This window comes from Zonotrichia albicollis, chromosome 1 (genome assembly GCF_047830755.1).
Source record: "Zonotrichia albicollis isolate bZonAlb1 chromosome 1, bZonAlb1.hap1, whole genome shotgun sequence".
In the NCBI taxonomy this organism is placed as follows: Eukaryota; Metazoa; Chordata; class Aves; order Passeriformes; family Passerellidae; genus Zonotrichia; species Zonotrichia albicollis.
The window spans coordinates 41,824,113-41,833,796 of record NC_133819.1 but is presented as its reverse complement, the minus strand read 5'-3'; the positions used below and the strand labels follow the sequence as shown (position 1 = coordinate 41,833,796).

General features: G+C 39.4%; 1 long non-coding RNA gene across 1 annotated transcript; it reads right to left on the bottom strand.

Moving 5' to 3' along the window:
* Positions 1-702: 702 nt before the first annotated feature.
* On the bottom strand, positions 703-9,367 carry LOC141728766 (uncharacterized). Its single transcript, XR_012579934.1, has 3 exons — positions 6,605-9,367; positions 2,845-2,994; positions 703-1,250 (listed from the first exon to the last, which is right to left on the bottom strand). It is a non-coding gene; the product is annotated as an uncharacterized LOC141728766 (long non-coding RNA).
* Between the last annotated feature and the right edge of the window lie 317 nt (positions 9,368-9,684).

The window sequence follows — 9,684 nt, the reverse complement described above, 5'->3', positions numbered from 1 at the left end:
GAAGTGTTTTCCACATGTCTGGAGGCTATTGTCCTTGAATTGTTTACTGCTGCTCTCCCACTGGATAACAAAGGCTGGATTTTGTGGTATTACCTTTCAGCAAGGGACTGAAGCAGCTGGGGAGGGAGGAGGAGGAGTATGGGCGAGTTTCTCCCAGAAATACAGGAAACATGAATTACCCAGAGGAACTGTTCTTGTGCATTATTGTGCCTCCACTCACAGTGTGTGTGTGTGTCACAGTACAGGCTCCATGGGCTCCTTGGAACGTGGATCTTGGCTCAGGCTCTGTGGAGCCTTCGTGCCCTCTACACTCTGACTAGGAAAAGAAGTATACTCTGATTGGGTCAAAATATGCAATTTGGTGAAGCCTTTCAATGTAAATGTTTTAGACACTGGTGACTTTTTAATTTAAGATGGCAGAAGAAATGTGGCAGAGTTTTGCAAACATGAACTGCAGGTCATCATAACACGATGCCTGTCACTTGACATGATAAGATATACAGATAGCATCTTTTTCCTTTTATTTTTCTTTTTTTTTTTTAATGAAAAAAGAGACCATTAGTACACACTCAAACCACTGAACACAACGCCTTAATCATGAAACAAGGAATTTTATACTTTTTGGCAAAACTTTTTTTTTTTTTTGTGACATTAACAGGATTATGGGCTTTTTTGTGTTGCTATTTTATCTCTTTCTTTTATATAAGAGTTGATATTTAAAGGAACAGAACACACCTGTGCACTGGTCTGTCTGGAGGCCTGCTTCAACTGGCTTGCAAGTAAAAAATGCTTTATCTGATTGTTCAGCACTGCCAAGGTTCCTTCCAATGCCAGAGCTGCTTTGCCATACCCCTGTTGCTGTTTGTGAGGATCCATTGTAACTGCATCGATTTTCCTCTCTGAGAGATTCCTGTTTTTCAGTTTTCCATCTAGAAGATCAGTAAGTAAAAGGGAGGAAATGTGGGGCTAAAATTCATGCTGCTATCAAAATTAACACTAATTTCAGAGTTGTTTGAGTCATTCACATCACTTTCCCTTTGAGAGCTGGTTTATTTTACACTGGATGTATATTCTCACCATGTTTCCAGGATGTTATGAACTGGTCTCAGTGTTCATGCATAATTCTAAAACTCTTTATTTATACCCTAAACTCTTGAAGGTCAGTGTTGGTTTTCTTTCAGCCATCAGAATCAGAGCTGTAAATTTCACTGCTTTTGGTCTGCACATCTGTTGTTTGAGCATTCCACCTCCTGTAGGGAGAAAAAAAAAGTAAAATAAAAACACAGATAGGGAACCAATTGTTTTCTGCTTCAGCTCTATTAATATACTGTACACTTTCAGTGCCTCTTGTAGAGGTCTAGTATCATGATTAATTCAACAAGAACTGGAGGGCTACACTTGTGGGCAATTTCTCTGAACACTGGCTGCCACTCTGACTTCCCTGGTTAGCTTATTTTTCTCCAGCAAACATATTCAAAGAATGAGTTTCACTAAAAAATGAGTAAACACTCCAGAAGCTTTTCTGTATCTGATATTCCTGGAAGCAAATTTCATTCTTTAACTTGACAACATAATACTTGACATTTTGAATGTTAATTGTGAGGCTCTAATTTTTTTTGTTTTGCATCCTTGCACTGAGGGCTAGAACTGGAAAGCCTTCAGGGACCAGCTAAGCCTAGCTAGATTTTTTTACATGTAGATAGCATCAGAAACAGAATAATTGAATGCTGCTGCTTGAACAATCAGCCTTTTATTACAGAACTACCAAGAGAGAATAAGGTGGCCCATTTTCTTTATTTTAAATTAACCTTTCAAAGGAAGGATCAGCAAGGCTTTTAAACACCAGTCAAGACTGTAACCTCTTATTTGTCAGCTGCTGTAAGGAAGTGAACTCTGATCTGGAAAAAATATGCAATTTGGGGAATGCAAATGTTTTAGTAAAAGCAGAATAATGGATAAAGGTATTATCAGGTTTCTCAGTAAAGGGATTATTCCTGAATGTCTCATTATCTAATTAACAGAGTCTTCCATTTAAGCTGGTTTTGTTCTCAGATCCTGAGGTATCAACATTTTTAACATTACTGATCGAGCTCTCTAGAACTACTTTCTTAGCAACAATCTGGCCAGCTGGAAGTGCTAATTAAAGTAGACTCACAGGCCCAAGGAGTGGAGCTGACTGGAATTTCCTGAACTGTTTTTCTGGTTTTGAAATAGAGCTTCCCTTCCCCCTTCCCAAATCCTAGAATTTTCAAATGTCAAAATCATTCTGACTATTTTTTAGGTCAGTAAAACACGTTAACATATAAAAGATGAGTGAGATTTTTCAGTGGTTATCAGCAGGTTTCAGCCCAAACAAAAAATTTACTGTATTTAAACCACCTAAGTGAGCTAAGAAAGCTAAAGAAACTTAATCTGAAGAGAGCAAGAAAGGAACTGTACTTTCCATGAAGCCCAGGTTTCGCACAAGGAATGGGGATTTATGTCAGATGTCCAGGACAAATACTCTCACCCTTGACATCCTACTGTGCAAATAATCTGAGGATGAGATATTTTTAGTTAGCATTAAATCAAGAAATGATTGGAAATTTCCTGATGGCTTTTCAGAATTAGCAAAGTGTAGGCTTTGAGCTACAAAAGTATTCAAGTAAATAATTTATAACATATTTTACCCTTCGGCAGCTTACAACCGTATGGAAAAGCTGATTTATACTAACCCAAACCAGAAATACTTGATTTGTACTTTGGTAGTAACATGTGCCATAGGCACATGATCAATCAGGGCAAATGTCTCTGTGTAGGAATCTATATTTCACAAAGAAAAGATGGTTTTCATGACTGAGATACCTGGATTTTCCAATGCTGCTGCAACAGAGAGAGAATAGGTGAGATGCCCGTATTTTCAAAATGGGCATTATTTGGTGAATCCATAGAGAATCCTTGTTGGTACATGGAGTTACTGAACATGAAGCTTATTTTGTTTTGCAGCTTGGGTGCCTAAAATTAAAGAACATAAAATCAATACCAATTGAAACAACAATCAAAGTAATGACAGTGCATGAGATTTTATTAGCAGGTGTTTGTTACTACCCTAATGCTGGAAAAGGCAGGACATAGCTGTATATGTTCTGTACTCCTCTTACACAAATATTTCTTTCTTTACATGAAGTTTACTTGAATTATATGCACAAAGTCCTGACTGTAGACACACAGTCATTTTACCTGCCAGAAAGCTGTCTTACAACATATTTTGCCATACAGATAATTAACTCTGTGCTGGGAACAGTAACATACTGACTTTTAGATTTTATTTTTCAGTTTTGAAACCCATGACACTAAGTAAACTGTGTGGTGATAGGGACTGTGCTTAGAAAAGAAAGCACAGAGTACATAAGCCTTGTATTTTCTTTGCATTAGGCTTTCACCAGCTGTTTTATCTGCTCTGGGAATCTAAAGATCTCTCCCAGCCCTGCAACACAACTATGTCACAGATATTGTACTGAGGAAAAATTGCTTACTTCTTTCAGAGCTGGCTTGTACTTAGAACACACTGTCCCTAAACACTGAATATACATGCTTAACTTCAGGGCAGAGAGCACATCTACTCAAATTAAAAAGAGTTTATAGTGAGTAGTGTGAAGTCTACACACAAATCTTCTCAGAACAGGAGTTGTGGTTTTCATATTTAGGGGCCTCGACTCTGTAGTGCACCTGCAAGAGATGTCAGCATTTCATTTCCCAGGCTGCTTCCCAGCTGCACTCAGCTGTCCTGCTCTCCAGCGAGCCTGCAAGCACAGCTCCAAGCACAGCTGCTGGCTGTGCCTTCTCACACCTGCAAATCAGAGGCCACCCCAACACTCAGGAGTGTCTGGTGCCGTGTTGTGTGAGGAAGAAGCTGATTCTGCCCCTGAGCACGTCCAGGCAGGCTGTCCCCGAGGCACACTCATAAATACTTTCATTAGGGTCAGCAGTCCAGACCTTTAAATATTATTATGTCCAGCCACAGACCTGTAAATATTATTATGGAGCAAACACATACTAGTGATTACATCATTGAGAATATAAACACTTCCACTGAAGACATGTGCATTTTCTACCTGCTAAGGGTGGTGCTTGCCTAAGTGTTTATGTAAATCACAGCAGGTAATGTTTATACAGCACCCAAGCCCAGTGCAAAACAGCTGGAGGAAAATACCACCTTCAACAATTGCCAATGCCGTATTTGTTTTTAGATAATTAATGAAAGACTCTATAATTCTACCGTGGTTTCATCACAGCACCATCCAAGTTTAAGGAGAGAGTTCACAGCCAACTCAGTTTGCTTGAAGGCTTAAATAAAATATTAAACAGTCAGCTATGTTGCTCTGCTTTGGTTAATACAACACCATGACAGAGGCCTGAGACTTAAAGCGTCCCTCATCTCAAATTATGAGGAGGCCACTTGAGCTTGCTGTGTGTGTATATACACTGAGAGAAGACATGGATGGCTGGTAAAAACCTAACCAAATACTATGGCTAAAAGCTGAAACTAGACAAATTCAGACTGAAAAGAAATTGGTTTTGTTGCTGGGGCTTTTTGACTGTATTTTTTTTCAGATAGCATGATTAGCTATTTGAAGGATTTATGAAATAAAACATTAAACTCTCCATCATTTTATATCTATAATTCCAAGCTATAGGTTTATTTGAAATGTACCCTTTACCAGACTTACATTGACAAATTTGGTGGTCTTTATTATACAGAACATGACAAGAGATGACCCAAATGATTTGAGAAACCACAGAAATTAATTCCAATTATTTCCATAAAGTATCAGTCTTGTTAACACTCTAGTAACCCAGCAGTACAGTACACATGCAGTACCAGTGCCTGACACATCTCCTGCAGTGGCAGCAGAATAAAGGATCTCATGAATCTTGCTCTGTCTGGACAATGAAAACTGGTGATGAAACTGCTGTACAGGGAGAATCAATTTTATGCAGATGGACTGCAAGGTTTAAGGATGGAAAAATTCTCATCCAGAGAAAGTTAAAAAGCCAGTGGGCTGACTGCAGGACCTGCAGAGAAAGGAGCCAGCTGACTGGGAAGAGGTGCCAGAGTGTACATGCTCTGTCATAGGGAGCTGAAGGGCAGGGGAAGAGAACTGAGCCTGGCAGGCACTGATCTAAATCTTGGGGAACACAACAGTGGAAGAAAGCATAGGAGTGCAGGCAGATGTTTTACTGCTCCTCATCCTGGTTGGCACAGCTTTTCTGTTAGTATGGAGTGCAGACATTTGACATTTATCCATTAACAGGAGAGGAAAATGTTAACAGAGGACACAGTACACCACATAGTGGCCTGAAATCTGCAAGCAGCTGAGCAATGTAGCATTGGTATTTTCAAATCAGCACTTTATCTCTGCATTTAGACAAGTGCCAAGAACTTCTGAGCAACAAAAACCAAAATGACCCTGATGTTTGTATTTACAGAGCAGTCTTAGCCCTGAAACAAAACAAAAGCAAATAAACAATTCTCCCTAGTACAAAACACAGTCAAGTTCAATTCAAAGCAGGACACAGAGGTGCAGGCACCAGTGTTTTAGGATATACAGGATACTGCTCATGACTGTAAATCATTGGAAGCTTTCAGAGCATTAGTGTTACAGATATGCAAAGAACCAGCATGCAAAGCTCCTGATACCTGGCAGGACTTGTGTCAGTGCATGAAAAAAACCCCTGCAGCGATGCAAGGCACTTAATGAATCCTCCAGTTCTAGCTTCCAAAAATATCCTTTGCAAGAGAAGTGGGAGTTTGAAGAAACGGGAGAGAAAAATGTTCCTGTTATGACTGCATGTATTTATGGGGAACAGAGTGAGTGTGTTTTCTGTTGCTGGCCTAATAAAACCTGCTGGGATTTTTAAATGAATCAGAAAGACAAATTTAGTTAAATTTCTCAATTCATTTAGTTTTCTACGAAAATTGCAGGCTTTGCGCTGAGTGAGAACAGTGCATAGTGTGAGACTATAGGACTCAGGGGGTGGATGATGGGCTGCCTTTTGCAGGGACTGGGATTTCCTCAGAACAAAGGCTTATTCCATTTATGCCATGTCTTGAGAAAGCTTATCCTGTCAAGTCATTTATCACCCTGCTAACTAGCTACTGAGCCTGGATAATGCTTCTTCCCTAGATCAGTGAGGAAAAAGAGAATTTTAGAAGAAAGGAAAGTTTTCATTTGGGGATTTTAGGAGATTGGGAGAAGAGCTGATAGGAGTTAGGATATCTAAGCTCTTTGAACGATGAGAAAAACATACCAGGAAGGATTTTTCTAACAGCTCATAGTGCAGCTAAAATAGTCTTTCTGCTGAGGGCATCCCTGGTATTTAAACTATGTGAACTGGCACAGCCCTGTGCTTTGCAGTACTAGATTTGGAGTAAGTAGAGGATGCTCTGTGATGGATGCGGCTCTAATTACAGATATCGAGGTGAATGAAATCCACTTGCAAATGTCTGGCTTAATGCTAACTATGAGACAATTATGATGTGGGATTTTTAATTATACAGATGTCCCCATACATCCCCACAATGAAAAAGCTTATTTTCCTATAAACTTTGAGGTTGGCTCACCTTAATGATCAAAGTACAGACTCCATTGGTTGTGCTGGCTGCAGTGGGGATATTTGTAAGAGCAATCTATTCCACATAGATTTTTCTACAGAGAGCATATCCTCAGTAATCCATGTTCTTGGCATTTACAAGAATTTGATGTCTTCCGGTGACCTTCCTCTGTTCACTTGGAATTGACTGATCAGTTGACACTATGAAGATGAGGATGTGACAGCTTCATCTCCTCAGCACATCAGAAATCTGATTTTTTAGAAAAATATATATACACACAAAGAGGCATACACACAAAAGCATGTTTCATAGATCCAGACAATTATTTAAAAAAAACAATAGTGGTCACTAAATACATAAAATCTGTGATGTTACAAAAGCAGTATGATTCTCTGAATATACCAATCAAATAATTACTCACTTGCCATCCTCACAAGGATTCAATCAGAGGCCCAGGAAACAAGTGCATCAGTGTGTGCAAATGAAGGTCATGCATCAAACTGCTGGGCTTTCTTTTTAAGTGATGCTATGATTGCTGTTTCAGTGAAGGAGTAATCAGGGAGGTCATAATTTTATGATTCATTGTTCCAGCAGGCAGTGCAACGAAAAATATTGAAGTTAGCAATGATGTATTTAAACCAGATATTACTTTGATGAAATCTCATTTGCTCCAAGGGGAGTTTGGACTTGATATTAGAAAATATTTCTTCACTGAAAGAGTGGTCAGGAATTGGAACAAGTTGTCCAGGGAAATGGTGGAATCACCATCCTTGGAAATGTTCCAAAAAACATGTGGCTATGGCACTTGGGGGCACAGTTTCATCGTGAAGATGGCAGTGCTGGATTACAGGTGGACTCAATGATCTTAGAGGTCTTGTCAAAACTAAATAATCTATGATTTCTTGCAAGTATCCTTCTTGTGCTAGAATACTTCTTTTATGGGCTGTCTGAAATTACTAGTGAAGGTTTTCTTCATGTAATTCACAAGTAAGGGAAATATGAGTGAGTGGATTACATCAGTTCATCAGTGCTGAAATGCAGGATGTAACAAATTCTCTTCATCAACAGCAATGAACAACACTGGGGTACCTCAATGGGCATTTCAAGGTATCTATCTAACCAGCAGCTGATTTATAGGTGACATCCTCCAGCCTGCAAAAATACTCCAATACATAAAGCAAACCAGTGTAAGGCAACCAGTGATAAGAAAAACATACACATAGAAAAGGGAAAAAAAATGCTGGTGAAGACACCTGTACTACAAGGACAAGTATTCCACAGTGTTTGTATAAGGGCACAGAAAGGGAGCCATGAAAGGGGGGCCTCTGTAGGAGAAGGGAATGGAGGGTTTGCAGATCCTCAGTCTCCCTCATTTGCAGATCCTCCCTTCCTACAGTTCAAGTCCACCTCTGAATCTGGGGAAATGAAGAAGAAGCAGGACTTGAAGTACTACACCCCTCCATACTTGCTCTCTGTGGATTCCTGTCTTGAAAAAGAAGCCATTATTTCCCAGTTCTTCATTGATATGATTGAAAATAAATTTTTAAGATGAGTGACAAAGAGAGGCATAGAATCTCCATGATCACTACACAGAGAAACTACCTTTACCCTGTGTGTTGGTGGTAGTGAATTCCCTGACTTCAGTTGTTCCAAAAAAAGCTACCAGTTCATTATAATCAGTCAATAATATTGGATTAAAGCAGATGCAGGAAGTGTTGTTCATTCAAAGGCAGCACGGAAAATAAAAAAATTGCCAACCCAAATCACCAACAACCCCAAACACTCTGAATCTGTATTAAATTGAAGATCAGCTTTTTCTTGAGATTTGCCTACTGGATTTCAAGATATTTTGCTAATCATCTCAAAATAGATAATTCCTTTGAAAGCAAAATAATCTTTCCAAAGCTCTGTCTAGCTACACAGATACTTGGAAATAGGTATGCCCAAGAAAACTGCATTGAACAGAGATAAATCATATGATAAGACTAATACTACAAGCCTGAAAGCAGACTTGAAAATTAAATATTTTTCCTGTTCAAGTGCTGTCTGTGCATGCATTTCCTTCTTAAAAATATGAATTTAACACACATAAGCAGGTAGACAACAAGCAGTCCCAGGGAATGATGTCACTGGTTCCTTAAGGTATGTCCAGCAAGGTCAGCAATCCAAGGAACTGCCTTCTAACAGTCCAGTTGAAATGCTTTTATCCTGACTCAAGCAGGCTGCCTTGAATAGTTGAGATTCCCTGACTATTAAATTCACCATATAACTTCTGTAACAATAAACCACATTCTCATTTTTAGTGATGCATTCAAGGAAGACTCGTGTGAAGCCTGGTTACCTGGTGCAGAATTCCCAGTCATTATAACACAATGAGTTTTAAATCAGTCTAGTTTAACTCAGTAATTAACACAAGGTACCTTGAGCTGAGCTTCTCAAGTGTTCCCATTGTGTTCCCTAAAATCTGCCTGTCCATTAGACTCCAGGCCTAATTACTGTCCCAACATTACAAGAACAGAGATGTTCAAACCTCCCAATATTTGCTCACTGCTCCTTGGATGCTCTCCTGATCCAGCCCACATGCTGACATGACAGGTCCTAGCTAAACATGGCCATTTCACACTAATGCCTCTTCAAATGTCATGTAACCACATCCACTACTCTTTACTTTAGGATTGATTACAGTAGCAATTAAAAAGAAAATAAAAGCCCAAACCAGTGTTGCTGGCTTTGTGCTAGGGAAGAGAGCTTGGGTACAACATGAAAGTTCTCAGATGGAAGCAACCAGGAAGATTTCTAGCCCACCTATATTAGATAAATAAAATCACATCTGGAGTCAGGAGTGTCCCTGGTGTGCTCTTGCTCAATTATTTTCATTTAACATCAGCCTCTGGTGACAACAGGTCAGAGCTGCTGTCAGCATTATGCTTATTTGGTTTTAAGATTACAGAAGAACCTTAATAGCCAGGGTTATGGCTAGCTTGCCATTACCTAGGGCTCCTGCTCCTAGCTCTGAATCTGCAATTGCAAGAGAGAAGGAAGATAATTCCCTCAGAAATTCAGGAGGAGCATCTTGAGGAGCTTTGCTT